General features: G+C 39.2%; 1 long non-coding RNA gene across 1 annotated transcript in view; it reads left to right on the top strand.

Moving 5' to 3' along the window:
* Positions 1-24,084, top strand: part of LOC142108600 (uncharacterized) — a 61,289-nt gene extending 37,205 nt beyond the window's left edge. Inside the window, exons 2-3 of the long non-coding RNA XR_012680177.1 lie at positions 22,599-22,706; positions 23,008-24,084. This is a non-coding gene — a long non-coding RNA (uncharacterized LOC142108600). The remainder of the gene's footprint in view (positions 1-22,598; positions 22,707-23,007) is intronic.
* The last annotated feature ends 583 nt before the right edge of the window (positions 24,085-24,667 follow it).

Below are 24,667 nucleotides of genomic sequence, written 5' to 3'. Positions count from 1 at the left end.
ATTTCGTAGGAAGCTCTGCACCACCAAGTTGATGGTGTGAGCAAAACAGGGAATATGTTGGAAATCACCCAGCTGTAATGCTCGCACTATATTGTTGGCGTTATTAGAAATGACATACCCTGGGGAGAGTCCAAGTGGCATAAGCCATGCATCAATCACATCTCTCAGTTTGCGTAACAAATTGTCAGCCGTATGCCTGTTAGTGAAGCCAGTGATACAAAGAGTGGCCTGCCTGTGACAAATGTTACATAGTGGTGTACATGCTGCTGCTGTTCCTGCTGGTGAAGGTGAATGACCAACCTAGTGGGCTGTCACAGTCATATAGTCTTTGTTTTGGCCACTTACACTTGTCCACATATCTGTGGTTAAGTGGACAGTGGGCAGAATGGCATTTTTCAGCGCAATCGCTACATTTTTACACACTTTTTGGTATAGTTGTAGAATTGCTTTACCGGAGAAATGGTGTCGCGATGGAATTCTGTAATGCGGACACAAAACCTCAATTAACTGTGAAAAACCAGCTGTGTTTATTGTGGAGATTGGACGCAGATCTAACACTAACATTGCAGCCATGGCGTCTGTGATTCACTTGGCGACTGGAAGACTGCTGTCATATTTGCTTCCCCTCGCAAATGATTGTTTCACAGTTAATTGCTGAAATGTAGGACTGCTCATTTTCTTGACCTGCCTCTGGGCTGACGATTCACCCCCAGCAGCAGCAACAGCAGCAGCAGTGGGACTAACGCTTTCTTCAGAGGAATCAATAATAGTGCAGGAGTCATCCAGCCTTAAGTGGGATGCCGGGCTAACTCCGAGCGCTACTGAGGATATTGATGAGGATGGTGTGGTGGGTGTATTTTGTAGCCGTTGGGATGTCGGTGAGCGGAGGGTCTTAGCTGATGATGGAGTGATTGTATTTTTTTGGGAAGAACTTTCAGCTTTTCCCAACACTTTGCCATGAACTCTCGTTAAATGGCGTAACATAGACGAGGTTCCAAGATGGTTAAGGTCCCTCCCTCGACTAACTGTGGCTTGACATACACTACAAATGGCTATACAATTGTTGTCTGGATTTGGGTAGAAATAATTCCACACATAAGAAATGGATTTTTTTGTTTTATGCCCAGGCATGACAATGGCCTTTTTCTTGTCACGTGCCAGAACTGCTGCCACTGGTGCAGGACTTACACAAACAACCTCATCCTCATCAACATCCTCATTAGCGCCCTCGTCGCCTACACAAATCTCCCCCTCATCCTCTTCTAATTCCAAAGTGGCATCCTCAATTTTGGTATCACCGGCTACACTCGGGCTATTAAGGCACACATCAGCAGAATGCTCACGATTAGACATCCCACTGTTGGATGGACTCTCCACAGGGATTGTTGTCATTTGTGAATCAGAGCAAACATTCTCCTCTAATGCCTTACTGTTATCTTGCAGCTCGGCTTTGACACGTAACAGTAGTTGTGCACCAATTGTAGGCTGGGTAACTTTTTGGGATCTGCCACTAATAGCCAAAGGTGAAGGCCTCATTATCTCTTTGCCACTGCGTGGGTAAAATTGGCATGTTTGCAAAAAAAAATTTATCGGCACTTAACTTTTGCCCAGTAACACTTCTTTTTCGCTTCAATACAGTACATTTTTTTTTGTTTTTGTTTTTTGCACTGATTTGGAAACACTCTGTTGTTTGACATCGCCTTGGCCAGATGACGTACTGGGAACACTAACATCAGGACTGGTGACAGAACCTGGTTGCTCATTCTGATCATATGTGGACTGCTTTGAATCCATTCTGAGCGCAAAGCACTTGTAGTGCTAAAAATTAGTTGGTAGATACTGCTGACAGATATGACTTTTGACAGCCAGAAATATTTATGCACAATTAGGGAGGACACCCCAAAAGCACCGGGGAGTGCTAAAAATTAGTTGGTAGATACTGCTGACAGATATGACTTTTGACAGCCAGAAATATTTATGCACAATTATGGGAGGCACCCCAAAAACACTGAGGAGTGCTAAAAATTAGTTGGTAGATCCTGCTGACAGATATGACTTTTGACAGCCAGAAATATGTATGCACAATTATGGGGGACACCCCAAAAGCACTGAGGAGTGCTAAAAATTAGTTAGTAAATACTGCTGACAGATATGACTTTTGACAGCCAGAAATATTTATGCACAATTATGGGGGACACCCCAAAAGCACTGAGGAGTGCTAAAAATTAGTTAGTAAATACTGCTTACAGATATGACTTTTGACAGCCAGAAATATTTATGCACAATTAGGGAGGACACCCCAAAAGCACTGAGGAGTGCTAAAAATTAGTTGGTAGATACTGCTGACAGATATGACTTTTTGACAGCCAGAAATATTTATGCACAATTATGGGGGACACCCCAGAAGCACTGGGGAGTGCCAAATATATGTGTGATATCATATTTATAGTTCACTTCAGTAACTCACAGATGACGACTTTCCTCATACTATATGTCATGGTTCATGATTATTAAGTATAAACATATCTTTGTTCTAATTTATTTACTGATGTGTACATGTTTGACATTCTTCAATAAAGAAATATAAAAAAAAATTAAAAAAAATAATAAACCTCTATCCTCTTTTCTTCTCTAGCGATTTTTGTTAGAGCAATTGCAAGAAGAATATTGGATTCTCTGTCCCTGCTCTAATCAGCCTGTGACTACACCCTGCTCTCTCCCTCTGTCAAATGGATTGCTGTGGAGGCGTGTATTTATAATGTTGAAGTATCGCGAGAACCAAGCCCCGAGATCCGACGACGTCACGATGACATTCGGCCTAGATTTGGATTCGGAGTGGGCGGGAGAGTACCGAGCTACTCAGCTCGGTACTCGTATAGGCAAAGTTCGGGTGGGTTCGGTTCTCGGGGAACCGGACCCGCCATCTCTATTCCTGACACACATATATAGAATGCATTAGTTTATATACACATCTTGCTAATGAACTCAGGAGAGATCTTTTCTTCACATTTCAATAATAAAATAGAATAATTCAACCAAACATCCTAGATGTCCCGTAAGTGCATATAATGTATCTAGATCTCCAAGTTCTAAAAGTTCCTTTGCGATCAGCCCCTAAAGAAACACACTTACAAGATTCCTGGTGTCAAACGGCTTCTCATCTCCTCAAAAAAATTGCTCTGTTCTTCCACACTGTTTAATCCCGCATTGGTAGGTGTAATATGATTTCCAATGTGAAACAATATATCACCTCCACGGCTAAATACCTATTGTCCGCTAACTGCTGACTTGCACATCGACTGGAATTGTCCTTCACCCCTTCCATTGCTCCACACAATTTGGATCAATTGTTCCTTTTTACTGTCTCATTACCTACCCTAGCTAATACACATTCATTCACATTCTCCATAATGCACCTATTCAATTTACAGTCTCTCCTATTTACTGTCACCATACTTCTCTCCAAACTACTCTTCTTTCTCCATCATTTTATTTCTCCCTCCCCATTATGATTTCCCCTTCACTGCTTCCCTCTAAGCTAGTCTGTATACATGAACTGTTTTGTCTCCTGTACCGCACTCACCAGCCTACATAAACAGAAATAAACCTCACACCCACAAATCCTCCTCGCATATCCTCTTTCTCACCCTGCTCCTTCTCATGGCTGCTGGTGATATCTCGCCTAACTCTGGGCCCCGTACAATCCCCATTATCTGCTTACGCTCCTCGTTCTACCCCAAACCTTTCCATCTATCCCATACGTCCAATCCCACCAATCTAATCCACATATTTCCACTACCCTCTCTTTCCTTCTCCTATGGAACACCACATCTGTTTGTAACAAACTTACATCCATCCATGATCTATTCATTTCTAAATCCCTCAACGTCCTGGCAATTACAGAAAACTTGGCTCACCTCATCTGACACTACTTCCCCTGCAGCTCTCTCCTATGGTGGACTCTCCCTCAGCCATACTCCCAGTCCCAGAAACAGACAAGGTGGTGGAGTAGGCATTTTACTATCTCCAAGCTGCACCTTCCAAGTCATACCGTCTCAACCCTCCCTCTCATTCTCTTCGTTTGAAGACCAAACTATCCGTCTGTATTATCCTCTCCACCTTCGTGTTGCTGTCATTTATTGACACCCAGGTCCAGTTTCCCAATTCCTTGACAACGTTGAGGCCTGGCTCAATTATTTCCTATTCTTTGACCTGCCTACACTTATACTATGTGATTTCAACATTTGCATTAATAATCCCACTTTCTCTTCTGCCACTAAACGTCTTTCACTACTTCCTGCTTTGGTCTCTCCCAATGGACCTCATTTCCCACCCACTATGATGGGCGCTCCCTTGACCTTGACTTCACCCGCTACTGCTCCATCTCTAGTTTCTCCAATTTTGCCTTCCCACTTTCCAACCATAACCTCCATTCCTTCAGCCTCACCTTACCTCATGTCTTTCCCCCTGCACCCAAATACACATGTACACAACAAAACCTAAGTACTCTTAACCCAATCCAGTTCTCATTTTCACTAAAACAACTATTTTCTCCAATGACTGCATTGTCCTGTCCTAATCAGGCTGCCTCTTTCCATAACAACACACTTACTTCAGCACTAGATAATGCAGTGCCGGCTACTACATATAGTCTCCGATGATCCAAACCCCAACCATGGCACAACAAACAGACCTGCTACTTGCAAAAGTGCTCCTGCACTGGAGAGCACAGTGGAGAAAATCTTGTTTCTATCCCAATTTCCTCGACTATAAATTCATCCTTTCATCTCATCATCAAGCTCTGCCCTTTCAATTGCCAAACAAATATCTACTATCCACCCAATCTTCTAACTCATGTTGCCTCTTTGCCACCTTCAACTCACTTCTCTGCCCACCTGTACCTCCTCCTTCCTCCCTTACTGCCCATGATTTTGCCAACTATTTCAAAGACAAAATTTACACCATTCGACAAGATATTTCCTCATGTCAAATTCCACTCAGTCCATTCACTCTACCCACCTTTACCTATACTCCCTATTCCACCCTTCATTCATTCTCTCCAGTAACTCTAAGTTTCTGCAATCATTTTATCATCTCAACCTACAACCTGTCCACTTGACCCTATTCCCTCCCAACTTCATTGCTCCCTCCCAACTTCATTGATCTCACCTATTCTAAAGAAACCAAATCTCAATCCAGCCTCTCTCTCCAACTACCGCCCCCTTTGCCTCCAGCTACTTGAGCGATTAGTGTACAAACCCCTGTCTTACTTTCTCTCCTCTCATTCCATTCTCGAATCTCTGCAATCAGGCTTCCACCTCCAACATTCCACTGAAACTGCTCTCACAAAAGTGACCAATAATTTACTTTCTGCAAAATCTGAGAAAGGGTAATTTCACCATACTGATTCTCTTGGACCTCTCTGTTGCTTTTGATACTGTTGAGCACCCTCTTCTCCTACACACCCTTCACTCCATTGGCCTTCATGACACAGTTCTTTTCTGGTTCACTTACTACCTATCGAATTGCTCCTTTAGTGTTTCTACCTCTGGCATATCCTCTCTTCCACTCCCACTATCTGTTGGGGTCCCACAAGGCTCTGTTCTTTTTGCTCATTTGGCTCCAATACCACCTCTACACTGATGACACCCAAATCTATATCTCTCCCCCTGACCTTTCTCCTTCTGTACTATCTCATGTAACAAACTGTCTTTCTGCTATCTCCACATGGATGTCCCAACGCTACCTAAAGCTTAACATGTAAGAGCTTATTATCTTACCTCCTGCAGCAGGGGAGGCACCTTCCCCCCAGGCCGATCCTATAGTGGGCTTCTTTGGACTGGGTCACTGGGCCACCTGCATTTCTTCTTCCTTTAAAATGTTCCTAATAGGTTACTGAATCGAGTCTTGCCCCCCGGGCTAAAATTTGCCAGCCCTTCCCTTCTCCTGCCAGAGTCACCACCTGCCCACAAATCTCCCTCACTGTCAATAACACCACAATTTTCTCAGTCTCCCAAACCCACTGCTTTGATGTCACACTGGGTGGGTACGTTTTCACGTGTCCTCCAGAATCAAATTCAAATTACTCACCTTTACCTACAAAGCCCTCAACAACACTAACCCTGCATACATCTCAAACCTCATATCAAAATACTCTCCATCCCACCCTCTTAGACCTACCTCTGACCTTCGTCTTTTCTCGTCTCTGATAACTACCTCTTACTCCCGTCTACAAGATTTCTCCCGTGTTGTTCCCCACTTATGTAATTCCCTACCACGCTCAATCAGACTTTCCCACAAGCTTCAAATCTTTAGAAGCTCTTTGAAAACCCATCTCTTGTTTAGAGGTGACCTTATCCTCGATAACACTATTCATACTAATGCACCCTCACAACTATCCCAATCTCCACTCTAAGCCAGTCTAGCTCCTTTTGTTTCAGCTGTGCTCTCCTCCATTTAGAATGTAAGCACTCTAATGAGCAGGGTCCTTCATACCCTTTGTTTTCATGTCTGCATTTATTTTGTCTACCTTGTATGTCCCTGTTTTATGTATATACGGTTTTCCTACTGTACAGCACTGTGGAGCACTTTGGCGCCTTACACATCTCTGATAATATTAATAATAATAATAAATAGCAGCTGCCTTTCCAGTAGAGTTGGATGCACTCTTAGGTACTCGGATTCCCCCAGAACTTAACTCAATGTAGTAAAAGCTTCTGAGCAGGAATCAGTAGCACAGAGATTTGGAGAATTGGGGCCAAGATCACGTCCACTGAAGAGGCAGCAATAAATTAATTATAGCCGCGTGCCCTGGCTGAATGTTACCAGCCGGGATGCAACAACAGTGTGAGACATCCCAGTTGCCCTGGCGTCAGAGTGAGTACACCCCTTCTTCGGGACCACTTCTGCTGCAAGCCTTGTGCAATCCCCTTTACCCCGGAGTTGGACGAAGCTTCCCCCAGGGCAATGATTTTACTGCCCTTCCTCCCACATAACTGTTTATAAGTCCCCTGGTTTGATTCAGAAGGGCAGCATTACGGCACAGATGTACCTCACTCCAAGGGCAATGCCATCTTTACTTGCACCATTTAACATTGCGCCCTCTCATCATCTACTAATGCCACTGTCCGTAGTTGTCCACTTTTGTCTTAATAAAATCTGCCACTGGTCCCTTTGCTTTCTCCAATTCAATTCTGAAAATAATTAACTATACTTTATGGTTATCTAACTCCATCACATAACATAAATCATCATCCATCATATCTCCATCTATACATTTATTCTTTACCAGGTACTAAATCTGTCCTATTAATTTCTTAGTATGTGGACTTTCAATTGTATTGTCAAGACATGTTTTGGGCAACCAAACCTGCATCAATGTAAGTATTATACATACTTACATGTATGGGAAAGGTGACTATTGGCCTATCTGAACTGTCTCTTTTACATATTTCTTACATGCCATTAATAGAACATATACAGTAAATATAATTTATATACATTCCATATTTATATACATGGGTCTTGGGAGCCACCTCCGCTGCAAGTCTTGGGCAGTCCCCTTTACCCCAGGGTTGGACGAAGTTTGCCCTGGGAGAATAATTTTTCCTTCCTCCCTCCCATAAATATATACGAGCCCTCTGGTTTGATTCAGAAGGGCAGCATTATGGCACAAAGCATATAAGTAAAACAAGGTATTAAAAGCCATGCTCTTGGCAACCAATGAATACTCAGGCAACATATTGTGTGCCTAATCTTTGAATTTTTGTAGTATGGGTGCAGACCACATGCATCTCTCAGAATCCTCAGTTATTTATATAGAGGCAAAGTAGAGAAAGCCATGCTCTTGACAAGCGATGAATACTCTGACAATGTATTGTGTGCCAAATTTTTGTAGTAGTGGTGCAGGCCACATTAATCTCTCAGCATCCTCATTTATTTATATAGCAGCAAGGTAATGAAAGCCATGCTCTTGGCAACTGATGAATACTCTGGCAATCTATTGTGTGCCTAATCTTTGAGTTTTTGTAGTAGGGGTGCAGGCCACATTTATCTATCAGTATCCTCATTTATTAATATAGCAACAGCAAGCAATGCTCTTGGCAACTGATGAAATCTCACAATGTATTGTGTGCCTACTTTTTGTAGTAGGGGTGCATTTTTTGGGGTCCAGCTGCATGCAGACCCTCACAAATAGCTTTCTTTAAATGTAGATTTTACTGAAGAACGCTTCCTAAATATAAAAGTACTGGAAAAATAGAAAAGATTAGTATATTTAGCCTTTTTTTGGGGTGTGCAACTGCTGCTGAATCTCACATGCAAACACCCAGTTTTTTTCAAAACACTTTCATTTATCACTGCCCCACACACAATTACTTTCACTAGAAAAACTTTCAATTTAAAGGAAAGAAATCTGTTCGTTTTTTGGATTCTGCTGCTAATAATCTGACAGCAAAAGCACTGTTTTTCTCAAAGAAAATGCCAATTAGTTCAGAATGTGTTCTATCTAACTCAGCCTGTATAATATACTGTCTAAAACTATTAGATATTTGCAGTGCAATGCATTAAGAACAACCAGTAGCCACTATTCTGTGTAAAGTATATTAAGATTGAAATTAAAAGCAATTTATCTACAAAACTGCTTTACAATATGACAGGGTTCCACTGCTCTCTATGTCCCTGGTTCACCCTGAACACTATTTAATGGCCAGAGCACCGCAGCTAACCTTCTCCCTACACGCTGTCTCTTCTAAAATGGCACTTGAGAGAACGAAGGTGGACTATACATACAAAAATTCCCGTTGTATCAATGATGCAGAGACGTCAGCCACAGCCATTTAATTCTGAGATACTTTTTAGCTTTCAAACTTCCACTGACTTCCAGGCTTTCTGTTTGAAATAACCCAAGTTCAATGAATTAATTAAGGAAACCTTTAACAACAATGAATCTCCAGGATGAAACGGGTCAGGCTGATGTCTCTAAGGATATGAAAATCTAGACAGCAACCCCTGGATTTGTAGCACAGCACTGTTTCCCTCTGTTAGTTCTTGAACCTTCCCACAAGATATTCTCTAGGCCACTGACACCCTGCTGCTCAAATCTATGATACTATGAAACTAATGATACTGTTCTTTGTCTGAAAGCTGGTGAGCTCAAATATAAGAACAATCAATTTTCTATATATGCAGCCTACTCAAGTAATATTCTAAAGCAAATGGCTATTTTTATTGCTGTAAAGCACTAGCATAAGGAGCTTACAGTAGGATTTACCCTACTAAGCTGCATGTTGTGGATGGCAATAGGGCTCATTTTTCATTTCTGTAAATTTCAGGATTGGATGGATAAATGGGGCCATGGAACCTGGAGATTTTCTGAAAAATCCTCTTCCCTTTGAGTGAAATGAATGTAGACTCATCTGTCTTAGCTGTATGGGTCACTGGCATGCAGATACCTCTATAAATACTGATAAAATATGTATATGTGATAGACTCCTAAAATGATGATCACTGCAAAACATAGTTATGTTGTTTGATGGTGGTATAGGAGGACCAGTTGCAGGAATTGGATTGACCCCGATGTATAATTTATCCTTTGGTGGGGGGAGGGGGGCAATGTGGGAAAAGAGTTTTGGATTAATGTGTTATTTTTCTGTGGTTGAGTGTGTGGATTTTGTCAGCTCTAAGCAAATTAGAATGTACACATTGTGTTATGCCCTTATGTTTTGCATTTGCACTACAGACCAAGGGGTTGAACCTGATTACCACATTTTAGCAACTATCTACAGGACTGGTTTAAAATGTTATAATGGAATTGTGGAAGTCAAATAATTGTATAATTGTCGGCTAAATGAATTAATATTGGTTTACCGTGCAATTAGTATACCATATATAATGACGCAATCGCATGGATTAATAACACACACACTTACATTTACACTTACACTTGTAAATAGTACACATTTATTAAAGTTCCAACTCACATTAGTTCATTAGTAAAACTTAAAGATTATTTATGCAAAGATAAATTTACATTACAGGTATTTATGGTTCAGGTCCACAGAAATGTGTGGAGTTTGGTCTCATATTAATCTATATTTTACTAGCTGAAATCCAGTGTCAAAATGGAAATTATTGCATATTGCGGTTGCAAGTTATGAATGGTATGAGATTAATACTCAAAAGCACTTTCTTTATAGGTTGGTTCAAACTGGATTAGGTCAGTTCCCTCAGGCACAACTTGTGTTCAACAGTTGGAGTTAGCTGGCCCCCACTTTATCAGAGGAATCCTTTTAGTTAACCTATAATCTGCATTGTACTGGACTGGACTGACCTGACCCTTGGACCAATGAAGAAAGACTTTAGTTTATCTTTGTGTATATCGTGACACCATCACTGTTTTTTTCTTAACTCGAACTGCATATAAGTAAGTCCCTGGGCCAGTTGTAAATCTTCCTGACTGCAGACTACAAGACTGAATATGGACCTGGGCCCAGGACAGGCTTGCCTAATGTATTCGGTTTATACTTTCCTGTATTATGTTATACCTTTTATGTATCATCATGGCTTGCGGTAAATCCTGCTATATTTTGCTATTAAATCTCTTTGTGTGTTAGAACCATAATAATTGCATTGGGCAATGTTTATTGGTAGCGACAAAATGAACATTACAGAATTCAAAGGGGTTGAATGCTGAAGTTAAATTATCTCTGTTGTTTGAGTTCAGTAAAAACCGTATTATAAACATATTGCCCTTCTGCAGGAGGTTCTTAGGTTGCCATTATGTTATGGCCTGATGCTTTTCTGCACCAAGTCCCTACAGGTGCAGTTCTGTGTTTTCTCCACTAGTGGCCGCTATGTGGATTGTGTGTCCTCACTCAGCTGTTAAATGTTATGCTGATCAACAGACTATAAAGACTGACCCGTGGCAATCATTCCTTGCTGGTTCATTGTATGTGTTGCAGATCTGGATCATTGTATGTGTTGCAGCTCTGGATCTCTGTTTATGTTGCAGCTCTGGATTTTGCTGTTTCTGCTTACCTGGCTTTTGAACTCTGACTCACTCTGCATCTCTGGAACCTGGCAAGTTTAAAATACTTTGTTTTGAATATTATTCCTGGACATTTTGTTTCATGCCTTGCCTGGCCCTTCAGCCACTGAGATCCAACCCTGCCTGTACTTACAATAAATATTTAAGTTTACTATCATCACTGTTTCTGTGCAATAATATTGTGGAATATACCAGAGAGCCGTGACACATTATGTGATTGTCATTGCATATACATATGGTCAGCATGGTCATAGCTACTTTATAGTTAGTCTATATCAGTGGTGGGCAACACCTGGCCTTCACCTGTGAAGGTGATGTGCCATCTGAATGAGACAGAATGGGGGCAGTCGACTCCCACATCGCATGACCTCCTCTGTACACTCCTTCCTCTGTGCGGTCCTAATTGAACTTGGCCATTACTGGTCTATAAGCACTAACTCCTTTTAAAGTTTCATTATTAGATGAATTGCTTGTCAATATTAGCAACGATAGTGGGAATTGTAATAGCTCTGTTATGGACCTAGATATATATAGGCTGTCGTGGTCCTTTTGGAATGGGTAGAACTCACAGCTCACACTAAGGTTCATGCCAACTGTCTTTTTTTAAGATAGTGTTGCTATGCAGGGATGCCCTGAACGATGTAGCAGAGGTAATCAATCTCAATACAGGCATCTCTGCCGCTACTGACATGGGGTTGGGGACCTGGAAGCTTATATGGTTGGACTCCCCCCAGATTGCACAGTCATGAAATATTTTGAGCCCCTAAGGAGGTGGAAGAGGGCTTTTCAGATTATATAAGGGAGTAATATGACACCACAGCAAAATATTTTGTTGATGCTTTATCTTTGTACTTAGGAGAGAGTGTTTCTTCTTCTTTTAGTATACAGTATATAGTATAGGCATTTATTAAAAGAGTTTTTGCCGTTACAGAAGGTGACCAATAACTTTTCAAGTGCCACTAGAAATATGTCCTTGGGTCTTGACAGATTTCCAACAGAGTTGTACCTGTTACATATGAAGGTCCTTATATTACTAGTTACATATAACCAGTGCCGTAACTAGACATTTTGATGCCCTGGGCGAGACAGGGCACCGGTGCCCCCCATCTAAGTGGGAATGGCATTTGACAAGTGGGTGTGGCCAACCTAATGTGGGTGTGTCCAGCACTTTACTGAAAGAATTTGTGTATATATATACACAGTGGTGGGATTCCAATAAATTAACAACCGGTTCTCTGCCCTAATGACTATTTAAAGCATGCTAAAAATATATAGTGATAGGTATTATGCAGTGGTATTGTGTGTGTAAAAAAATTTACAAAATTGTCTTGTATATAAGAGCTTATGAATTTATATGTAAATTGTCACCACTTCAAGTAATTTTGAAAACCTAATCAATGGGAATTAAACACCAAGAAAAGTATTTTACTGCAACAACATTATACATGGAAATAAATATTAAATACTAAGGCTAATAATTAACCAAGTACTATGGTAGCTAAAGAACATTTTAATGGTGTTATCACACACAATGGCAAGTCTGCAGAACAGAGGCAGCCCACTGTGGCTCTCATGCTATTATGGAACTACAAATCCCAGCATGTATTATTATTCTATATTTGCAAATCAGTTCAACAGCAAGAGAGACACTATGTCTACTTCTGTCATGAATAATTAGCATCACATTAAATCTTTTTTGAAAGCAGAGTACAGGTAAACCTCTTCCCCTTGGTGTGTGGTAGAGAAAGGCATTTTTACACCGGGGAAGCTGGATTCACACACTGTAAATACTCCTACATGTGAGGACCTGCAGACATGGGAGGGGACAAACGGCAGACCTGGAGGAGAGTGCAGACACGACGCAGCGGTGCACGGCAGCGGAGCCTTTCATTCAAGATGTGCCTTTGACTTCCGCAGTGGAACGCATGTGCGTTCCACAGACAGGAAGTTCGGCATTTGCGTTCCAAATACCTAACTTCCTGTATGTGGAACGCACATGCGTTCCACTGCGGAAGTCAAAGGCACATCTTGAATGAAAGGCTCCGCTGCCGTGCACCGCTGCGTCGTGTCTGCACTCTCCTCCAGGTCTGCCGTTCTTATCACTGGCAACAGAGCTAGGTAGCGGGCGGCTGCTGCGCCCTCTTTGGGCTTGCGCCCTGGGCGACGGCACCGCCCGCACCACCCTAGTTACGGCTCTGCATATAACGTGGACCTTGAGTGTGATGATCCTATAGACCTCTATCACTGATTAACGTTCACGTCAAAATTTTGGCAAAAATCTTAGCCAACAGATTAAGTAAAGTAATCATATCTGTTATTTGCAATGACCAAATGGACTTCATACCAAGCTGTGCTTTCTGGTATTGAGGTGAATTGGAGAAAGTTCCTTATATTTCAAATTTGCATTGATGCCCTACCTTCATCTTCTTCTGTTTTAAATATGAGTTTCTGTTTAACCTTAGAGGAAGCACTAATATATTCAAAGTGATGTTTTTCAGAAATGACTATGTGTTGCATAGTTCCCCATGTTATATCCCCAAGCATGTATTGTTTGGTGTGTCATCTCTTTTGTGGGGCTTCACGCCACCTAACATGTTAAACAAAAGTATATTCCAGGCTACTGAGGAGGTGTGTTGCTTTGCCAACTTTTTAATGTACTTCTTGGTTTTACAACTTTATGCTCTCTGGTGAATTTGCCTAAAACCAGGTAATGCAGCTGTTTTTATGGAAACTCCTGTGACTAAGGACATGGTGAACTTAACGTATAGAGTGGGGTTTCAGCTGAGATAGGGATTTGCTTCATTAGGCTATTCATGGTGATTCTGAGACGTGCATTGGTTTTATTACTTTACAATCCTTTGTGGTTTTAATCCCATAATTGGTGAACTAGTTTATTTTCCAGAGTGTCATCTGTGGGTGATAAATTATTTACAAAACCTACATAAAATGTATAGTGGTCAGATTTGAACAGCGTAAATCTGACTTTGCCCACTGCTGTTACCAGGCGCGGGCTGGCAGATTGCATCCCGGGGGGGTGCACAGGCAGCCGCATCACATGACATGCGATGCGGCCGCCTGTACGCTGACGCGGCCGCATCGCGTGACAAGTGAGTAGGAGAAAGCAATAAGCTCAGACATAGATACAGTAACATCCTTCAGAGACAGCACTATTCAAGCTAGATATGTTTACTACACATACTGTACATGATGTAGGCTACATAAGATGTGAAGGCTACATAGTGACATATACTTTAAATGTTCACAGCAAAAAGACACATTTTTAAACTTTGTATGGTAATGCATACAAGGTTAGATTACAGAATTTCTATCTAGAACCTTTAGTTTGCCTAATTTTTGTTCACCGAAAGTGTTTCTTTTGGAAATAGTAGAGCAACTGGCTCATAGGAAATATCCATCATCATCATCATCATTTATTTATATAGCGACACTGATTCCGCAGAGCTGTACAGAGAACTCATTGACATCAGTCCCTGCCCCATTGGAGCTTACAGTCTAAATTCCCTAACATACACACACAGACAGACAGAGCGACTAGGGTCAATTTTGATAGCAGACAATTAGCCTACTAGTATGTTTTTGGAGTGTGGGAGGAAACCGGAGCACCCGGAGGAAACCCACGCAAACACAGGGAGACTATACAAACTCCACACAGATAAGGCCATGGTCGGGAATTGAACTCATGACCCCAGTGCTGTGAGGCAGAAGTGCTAACCACTGAGCCACTGTGCTGCCCTGAGATTATTGTTATTTTATGATAGAAAACTAATATAATGCAAATGAACACGAACTGTCTTACCATCACTAGTGAGGTGGAAAAAGTTAATTAATTCTCTGTTATCCCCTGTATAAAAGGACATATTTGAACAAGGTATGTCTGGATAAATATGGAAAGATCTGGTTTCCCTTGATATGCTTTCTATTATCAGCTGCAGGTATTGGATAAGAAAGTTGTGATCACTTCAATAGTTGCACTTACACTCTGTCTTATCGAACTGACATGTCTGGATGTAAATGTACTTTATGTGTGAAATGGTGCCAGGTTAAGTGAGTTTCTTTTTCCATTGTATTGTCTTTGCAAAATATCTTTAAAAATATTGCTCATTGTAACAGCCTTGGGTTGTGTAAGAGTGTGGGGCACTCAGTGTGGGGGAGTTCACAAGTTTCACACTAGTGTTGATTAAGGAGTTTGGTTTGGAGAGTAAAACAAGTAAGATGCGCTCCGAGCTTGGTAAGAGAGCAGAGTTTATATTTGAGCTACATCAAGGTAGACAGATTGAGAGAGCAGAGAGCTGAGAAAGAGAGTTATTGATCAGTGAATATTCTAACACCAAGATAGAAGAGTAGAGAGAGATTAACAAAAAAAGAAAAGAGTATGATGCCAGAAAAGGTGCCAGCTATAAGACGGTGCGCTTTTCAGACAAGTGAATGTGTTATAACTTGATAAGCCCGATGATGGTTGGGATGAAAAAGTGATTTATACTGTGATTTCCAGAGATTAACAATGTGATTTGTAATTTGAAGTGTTGTGCGATGCAGAGAAGAGACAGTAAGCATTGAGTAGGTAAAAAAAATACCAGTTTGGAGGATTCTTCTGGGGACACTCTGGAACTCGTTACCCAGGTCTAGTTCAGTCCCCTCTCCTCCAGATGTAGATTTAATAAAAACAAATATACTTTAGTGAAATCTACTGGTTACAAATTAATGGGCATCAGAACGCTACTCTGATGAAATAAACAATCACTTTTATTGCATTTGTACTCTCCAATACAATTCTTTGTTGCAATAAAAATCGCATAATCTGCATAACTGAAATTCTTGATGATTGGGGCGGCAACCGCATCTTTTGCTCTACTAATTCTGCGCTACCAGGGTCACTTACCCACTCTGTTGTTTGCACTCTCATAGCTAACACCTATGCTCCTGACAATTGATCCCCAACAAGTCAGGTTGACCGGACCTGGCTTAACTGCACATCTTGATTTCTCACTCACCTTGCATTAGTATCTCCTACTCCTCTGTGTTTTTTGGAGCCTCTCTCTTGGAACTCAGTCTGGTAATTAACAGTCAACTCTTGCTATCTACATTTTTTGTCCTAGATACAGTTGAATGGGAATGGTAACAAGCATCATGGATATGAGCTTTTATGAACCTTGGAGAAGGGTATCCTTCTCCAAATGAGTTTTATCCCAGGCACTGGAATGGATATTTAAATATTTTGGTCCTTTCACTACACTTAAACATGCCCCAGAGATGGGGCATTCATGCATCACTCAGAGGCATCACTCATACACCTTCAGTCAAGAGGGTATTATACCAATAAAGCTTTCAGAGCACATTATCATAGTCAGTTTACTGCAACCACTATTATTTAACAGAACTAGAAGAAAGGGTTAAACTTTACCCTAAGAATTATGAGCAGAAATTGTTCCTTACCTGCCCCCATTGTCTATCCATGTTTCCAAAACCATTGGCTTTCTGACATGTATACAGCCATAAATGCGGAGCTACATCCTATGTTATTAGATATCATCAGTGTAAGATGTGGACACATGGCTATTTAAGGCTTCCTAAGAGCATAAACTTATCAACCTGCATCCTAAATTCATCTATATTTTACATATGCACTTCAAACGTTCTGTTAACCAAAACTGGGTTACTTAAAATAATAAGTTAGTAATTTTTCTGTAATTTGCCATACTCTCGCTGCTCAACCTCTGAACTTGGTCTTGCTTCTTTAATTCGAGATGTCAGCTTTAGAATCATGTATTTGTTGCTGTGAAGTAGAATAATTCTAACATTCTGCACCAATTTCTGTACTTATACTGAGAAAATTGCTTTCAATTATGTAATTAAAATACTTAATTTAAGATGTCAGGGAATTGACATGGGGTAACATTAGCTAAACACTGGTTTGTAAAACGTATAAAAGAGAAGGATTTTCTGGAACACAAGATATTTTATATTTTAAATGTTGTTTTCAGCCATCTAGGGGGAGCATTTTTCTCTACACTCCACGGGCCGCAGTCATTAAGAAAAGTAAGGCAAAAATAGTTCTCCGGGACAAACCATGTGACAATGCAAAGGGTGCAAATTAGTTTATTATTTTGCACATAACTTAAATACAGGCTGTTTTCTCATTTAGCATACAAATACTTGATAGTTTTATTTTTACACTGAAATTTAAAGTTAATCTAGGACATGCCCTACACCAACTATAAATCTGTCCACACATTTTAAATTTACCTCCCCCTCCAATGCAACATGGTTTTTCCCAGGTGCAAAGTTACACCTTTTTTAGACTCCTTAATGACTCAAGCCCCACACATTTTAGTAAATGGGCTGTCTAGAAAAATGCTCAAGCTCTAAAGAATGCCAAAAGGGAAAAAAGTTAACAAAAGGAAATTACAGCAAGTTAAAATAAATACAGATAAATGTATTAGATTAATTAAAGAAATTCAGTTTGGGGAATAAATCTCTTTTACCTCAAGTAACAAACATTAATGCTGAGTATACCTGTAGTTTGGGTGTAGGTGGTTTCATTCAGTAAAAAATAGCTTCCATGAAGCTCTTCTTTAATCAAGGAGTTTTTATAAAACAACCAAACTAATCTTCTTCATGTGGTCCTTTTGGAAACCCAAACATTTCAAGAGAACTGCCTAAAAACAGAGAGCGCCTGGAGCACACTGGGGCTAGAGTTTAGAGAAATTTTCAAAACTGTTCATTCCATATTTGGCCACAAAATTTTGTTTTCTTGCCAGCGTAATTTAGCCTTAAGTTCTCCCAGTACTACCTCAATCAAACCACACAGCAGATTGAAATGAACGTTATCATCCAACTTCTATTCACAGAGTATAAATTCCAAAAATGCAAATGTACCAAAATAGTGCAGAATGCGAATTTCAGTATATAATAGCAATATCTGAACTCGAAGACTGTATCAATGAAACTTCCACCTCTGCGAAATGACATGTTCTACATTGTCTCTAACTGGGACATATATATGGGAACCATAGTTTGCTGCTGCAATCTCTTCCCAGCACTACTTTATTTAGCTTTTCTGTTTAAAAAAATAATAATTTATTGCTTTGCAATCTGTCTTCAACTATGAGAAGCTGATGATAGGTTTGCAAGTAAAATCAGTGTCTGATTGCCTAGGCTGTAAAAGTGTTATCTCTATTTACTTTGGGACATTTTCTGGGCTTTTAATGCAAGGTATCATTTAGAATAGATAGAAATTGTGTAGTGTATTATTAAATGAATAACTTCTGTACTGGATTTTTGAGCCACCGTACCTTAATTGCATATCATTTTGAAATTCTTGGCTCGAGCAAAATTTTATAATGGCACTAAATTAACAGGGCTGTCAAAAGACTTATTTTATTCATAAGTCTCCATCAGCTGTATTACAAAGGACTGAATTATACTGTGCAATTACAAAATAATTAGCAACAGAATATTTGGACAACCAAAGCATTTTATAGTCACAAACAGAAATGCAAGGATTTTCCATGCTCCATATCAAATGGTATAACTATACAACGCATTTTTAAGCAGGGCTAACTTAGAAGTAACTGAGAAATTGCTTATATTAAACATGCAGTTTATTTTTACATCTATACTATATCTAAAACAATCTATGTACAACTATGGCAATAAAAACAATAAAGGGCACTCATGGTGGTGTAGTAGTTAGAAAACCATCAATCATAATGCACAGAGAGCTAAACATATTACAACAAAAACTTAGTATAATAAATTAAGAGACTATAGAAAACTGACAAAATTCTAGAAACGAAACGCGTAAGTTACGGGCCTCGCAGTTTTTATTGTAATATTTTTGTCTGTCTGTACATTATTGGATAGTACTACACTTGTGGATCATTAAGTTGTTCCTCAATGAAGTTGGAATCATCATATACACATATAAGCTTTGACATTTTTTACCTATAGTGATGATTTTTAATCAACATTTAAAATAAACCTTGTTTGTAAGATTTCACAAATGGTTGGCCGTTTTTTCAGTCTGTATTTTTATCTATAGTACAAGAGTTTTTGCATGTGACTAGTCTGGATTCTTTAAAGCAAGATTAGCTTCAATCAAATCACAAACAGATAAGCTATATTTCTTTTAAAAAAATGTACGCTGCTTTCCTTCTAAATTCTGATTGATGGTTTTCTAAATACTACACCATGAGTGCCCTTTTCTTTTATTGCTTTTAGAGTTTCCCTACAGCGGGTTGGGGAGCATTGGAAGGAAGGAAGGAGCTGCTAAATTAGACTTTGAAATTGATATATTTGAGATTGTTTATCTATATTTATTTTTGTTTGCCTTAGGTAGGATGAGCGCTGTTATAGGGATTACGACATTTACAACTATAGTAAAATAATCTCTGATCACATGAACAACAAGTCAGGAATGAGTCAGGATTAGCAACAAAGGTCAGGTTCTTTGTATAACTGAATCTTTGTATAACTGGAGCATGGGTAGTACTCTACAGCTAGCAAAATGCATGCTAATATTGTCGGTCTGTTTGGTTGTTTCCAAAACATTGTGTCACTCCCAAAAAAATAGTGCTGAACTTTCAAAATGCTATCTGATCCTGTTAAAAATTAGTGTTCCTTGATCAGCACGTTGGTGGTCATTAACTGACAGAAAACATGTGCTAACTGGTAATCATTTCAAAAGGCTCACCCACTGAACAATATTTAAGTTGGCCTTCCATGTGGGTGAATAAATTAGCCATAGATTATTAATATTCTCTTTTATTTATAAGGCGCCACAAAAGTTCTGCAGTGCCATACATAATATATACAGAATGCAATGATCCTTAACACTTTACATGATACATGAAAAACAAAATACAAAGACACAATATACTGAATAAACAAATAATATAAAGATAACAAGGTAATGCAAATCAAATTATTTATGGGATAGTGAGTATGAAAGTCAAATAATTCGATGAAGTAAACCAAATTAATTAATATTGTTTTATTGTGCGATTGCGATTAGTACGCCATGTGTTATGACGCAAATGCACAGATTAATAACACACACATTTACATTCACACTTCACTTGTAAATAATATACATTTATTAAGGTTCCAATCCACATGTATTTATTAGTAAAATGTATTAGAGATTATTTATACATGGATAAATCTATAGTAAAGGTATTAATGGTTTAGATCCCCTAAAAGGTGAAGAGCTTAGTCTCATTTTAAAGCTTATTTCACCAGCATTAACCAGGTGTTGCCAGAGTAGTGATCGCATCTAGCGGTCGAAAGTTATGAACAATATGAGATTAATACTCAAAAGTACTTTGTTTGGTGGGTCAGTTTGAACTGGTTATTCGGCGGGAAGACATGTAGACAACAGTTATGGAAAGTTGCCCCCCACCCTTTGTTGAAGATCAAAAGAACTGACCTATGACCAGCAGACAACTGGAACATCATTAACCCTGGGCCAATGAAGACCTCTCTGTATATCTGTTATCAGTATATATGGTGACATCATCAGTGTTTTTTGTAAACTGAAGCTGCATATAAGCAAGTTTCCCTGGGCTATTCCCTTTCTACATTCCTGACTGCAAAATTACATGGACCTGGGCCCAGGTGAAACGCTAGCGAAAATTAAAATTTTATACTTTCCTGCTTTATTGTAATATATTTATGCGTTATGATGGCTTGCTGTAAATCCTGCTATATTATGCAGTTAAATATCTTTGTGCATTGGAACCACAATAATCGCATTGGACAATGTTTATAGTAAGCGATAAAATGAACTTAATATGAATGAGAGTGATGGTAATGACCAGAGTGAAGTAGGCTTGATCTACAGATCAGTCAAAGAGGAACAGAGGGTTATGGAATAGTAGAAGGACAACACAAGGAAAGATGGCTATGCTTGTGAGAGCTTAAATATTAAAGGAAAGGTAAAGACACAAATAGGGTGGTATCAATTGGGAGAGTGGCAAGACAAGAGAGTTAGGGAGTTAGGAGGAAGGCTGATAGGCTTGAATTAAGAAATGAGTCTTAAGGGCACGCTTGAAGCCTTGGAGAGTAGAGGCTAACCTGATAGGACAACCCATTTAAGGATCTTATTATTTTTTTTAAACCTAACTCTCACCTAATTTTTTACTTGCTAATAGTATCACAATATTCTATTACAAGATTTTCAAGCAGGTTTACCTAGTTGCAAAAAACTCCTTGATTGGCAAGTAAATAAGACACTGGTCCAAGTCATTTTATGTGGTGCAAATATAAATAGAATTTGGGCTACAATTTGGTATGCCAGTCTAAATACAGGGCAAACTTTGGGCAAAGGTAATAAAAGTCTAATAGATTGTAGAGAGGAAAGCGTACTAAATTTACTGCCTTGAGAAAGTCACCTTGGTGACAAAATGCGTCGTAAAATCACCCGCTACTTCCGGTTTATGCACATCCGGTTAGGCGTGCGTTCCAAGGTGGCACGCACGCCGCCGCAACACTTGGTGAAACAGATCACCACCACTCTGCAGACTTCATACATCGGGTCCTTTACCATTAACTGCCAGGACTACCATCATCATCGCATATTGTTTGAACTGGACGTTCCCCGGAACAGCCATTCTACCTGGGACTGCCTCCAAGCGCAAGTATCTCACCTCAATATCTTTTGATATATAGCCAAATACACGATGGACATTTATCTATCTCTTAGGACTACCGTCTGGTTGATCCCTCAATCGGATCATTCCATCCCATGCTGTATATAGTGCATTACTGCACCACACCATTGATCACGGTTGTTGATTTTTGACAATTGGTATTGTTTACTATTTATGATATATGCCATACTGCAATTAATGTTTTTTGTACATGCTCATGTTGATATTTTATGTTTTTATCGGTCTACTGATAAAGATTATCCTTTCTCTTATTCATTAGAACACCTCATTATTTAGGTTTAAGCGCAGAATATTCTATATCTAATAAAAGTCTAATAATCAGTCAGTGTAAAAGTGTATTTAAGGGCTCATTGGGTAGTGCAGACAAAGATGATAATGCAAGGGCCATCTTACTACAGTAAAAATGAGTCTGGGTGATGCCAAAAGCTCACAAGAACTTGCACAGTAGTGACTTGAGTAAATTTTGTATATTAATTGTGAAATTATAAATTTTAAAATATTAATTTAATTATGATGGCTATTAAAAATATATTTTTTTATTATGTAAACCCCTATAATTGTCATGCATGACCATATACTGTTAGCTGTTGTTTTAACTATGCCGCAACCTGTGACACTATTCTGAAATTCATGTTTGTACATGTTACATCATAAGAAAAAGGTGTAAATTAATGTGCAAATTATGTTGTAAACTAGGAATCAGATTTGCAATATTTAAATTATAAATGAGGGATTTTTTTTTACCATGCAGCTGAAATGTTTACTTTATAAGGGCCTTTTTTACTAAATCATTTTATGCATAGATGAATCTTTCCCCTTTTTCATTTTGTTTAACTAAACAGCTTGTTTGTCTTTCACAGCCGAATAACAATCAGGCCGTGGTTTGCTGGAAACTGTAACTATATCTTGAATAAGATCTTTCATGAAGCTGTTTTCTTTTCAAGGCATAGCACAACAATATAGAATAGGTAATTCAGTCACCATCCTTGGTTGATGGAAAAAAACTCAACTGTTTCTACTAACTTCTTATACTAAAATAAGTATCTATATCTGTAATTCTCCAAAGTATATGATTAATTAAGCTGTTATCTCTTAGTCATAAGAAATTATCTGTATGATTTTTGCATGTGTGCAAACCTTTAAGATTTTATGGTGTTTGTGACAAGATGCGTCTGATAAGCACCAGCTACCCCATCTGTCACTTTGAACAATTTAAATGGATTGTGTGTGGATATGGACTGTTTGTTTAAGTATTATTTTGTATTCCAGTTTTATTACCATTCTCTGTGTGACTTTTGGCAAACACCATTTGGATTAAGACAGAAATGTCACCCTCTTCTTATTACGCCAGGTGGGTTACTAATATTCATCTCATTCATTACATCAAACTACAAAATGGTGACATCTATTTCTTGGCCTCCATCCCCCTCTCATCAGAAACACAGGCAGCACCTACAACTCCTTCAACATCATAAAGGCTAGTAAGGGGTTAAAATGAGGAAGTTCATCAACTGGGATCAGGATGCTCAATAATCAGTTTAGACCACTATTGTTTTCCCCTGGACTTGTCCCTGCCCATCCCCATTCCATCAACACATCTCAGCATCGCAGACGTGTGAATAACCTGTGAAGGCCAGCAGGAGAGACTGCAGGGTGTTCATGGTCTCTGTTGAGCTTACTCCTTACCAGCTCCAATGTGGTTCTTGATCCAGTTCTTGCTTCTGATGACCATCTTTGCTGCTATATCTTACTGCCAGGAATCTACGCTCCATCAGGAGTTGCTTGTGTATCTGTTCACCTGGTGAGCCCATCTGGAGCGGGGAGACTGGGATCCAGGTCCTTACCAACTTATAGAGATCAGCAAGTTCTAGGAAATGGAGCTACAGCTTGGACTGGTGCAGAAAACCCTTGTTTTTGTGGGGGGAAGGGGGGGTTATAGAACTCTGGGGAGTTATTGAGTTATGACTAAAGACTAGTGAACAATGGTTGTAAAAAAACACAACCATATATAACTTCTAATATATAGGATATTGTTTGCAGTTATCTGTAATAAACATACAGTTGTATTCACACCTTTTCTTTGCCTGTGAGTTTCTGCCCTAACACCCTGGAATCCTGACAGTGCCTTAACTCTGTTTATTCTTCAATTCGATTGACTAATTGTTTCCTTTATTTAACAACTATCACAGGTATCTCCTTCTCGAGACCCCTTACAAAACACACAATCGTATGACCTCTGGCAGAATTTGGCATTAAGTGTTCCCAACCCTATGCAACCACACCGCACAACAGAATCCTATAACATACTCAGACAATGAGTAGAACACACATATTTTGTATCACCCGTGGCATGGCTGGCATTGTATATATATCTGTATTCAACTCCACAATGACAAACAGTAATGTGGTCATCGGCAAATAGTGGGACTGAAAGCTGATATGTATTGGGCACTGGAGGCTGGTATTTTTGGAGCACTGCAGCTGGTACAAAGTGTAGCTTTGCTTCTGAATATTTGGTACAATTCAAATGATGTCCATATAAACTGCATAAGTAGTTGACTATATGCACAATTAATATATATCGATTGGGCCAGATCTGCTACTGTTGGTGCCCACATATGATTCTTATGATATGATAACATTTTGTTATATGTTTCTACAAACCCACCAGTTGTTTGAAATTTTCCAGACTCATGTGAATGATCATATATGATTATATATATATATATATATATATATATATATATATATATATATATATATATATATATATATATATTCCGTAAGGTACTACATAGTATGATTAAATAATAGATAAATATTTTCTTTTCCATTCTTAGAAAATATTTCCTTAGAAATACTAACAAACCAAAAAGATCATTATTCTAATATACTACTAAGAGAAAACAACTAACTATCCCACAAAATA

Source organism: Mixophyes fleayi, chromosome 1, assembly GCF_038048845.1.
Source record: "Mixophyes fleayi isolate aMixFle1 chromosome 1, aMixFle1.hap1, whole genome shotgun sequence".
Taxonomy (NCBI): domain Eukaryota; kingdom Metazoa; phylum Chordata; class Amphibia; order Anura; family Limnodynastidae; genus Mixophyes; species Mixophyes fleayi.
This window is presented reverse-complemented; position numbering and strand designations above follow the sequence as displayed.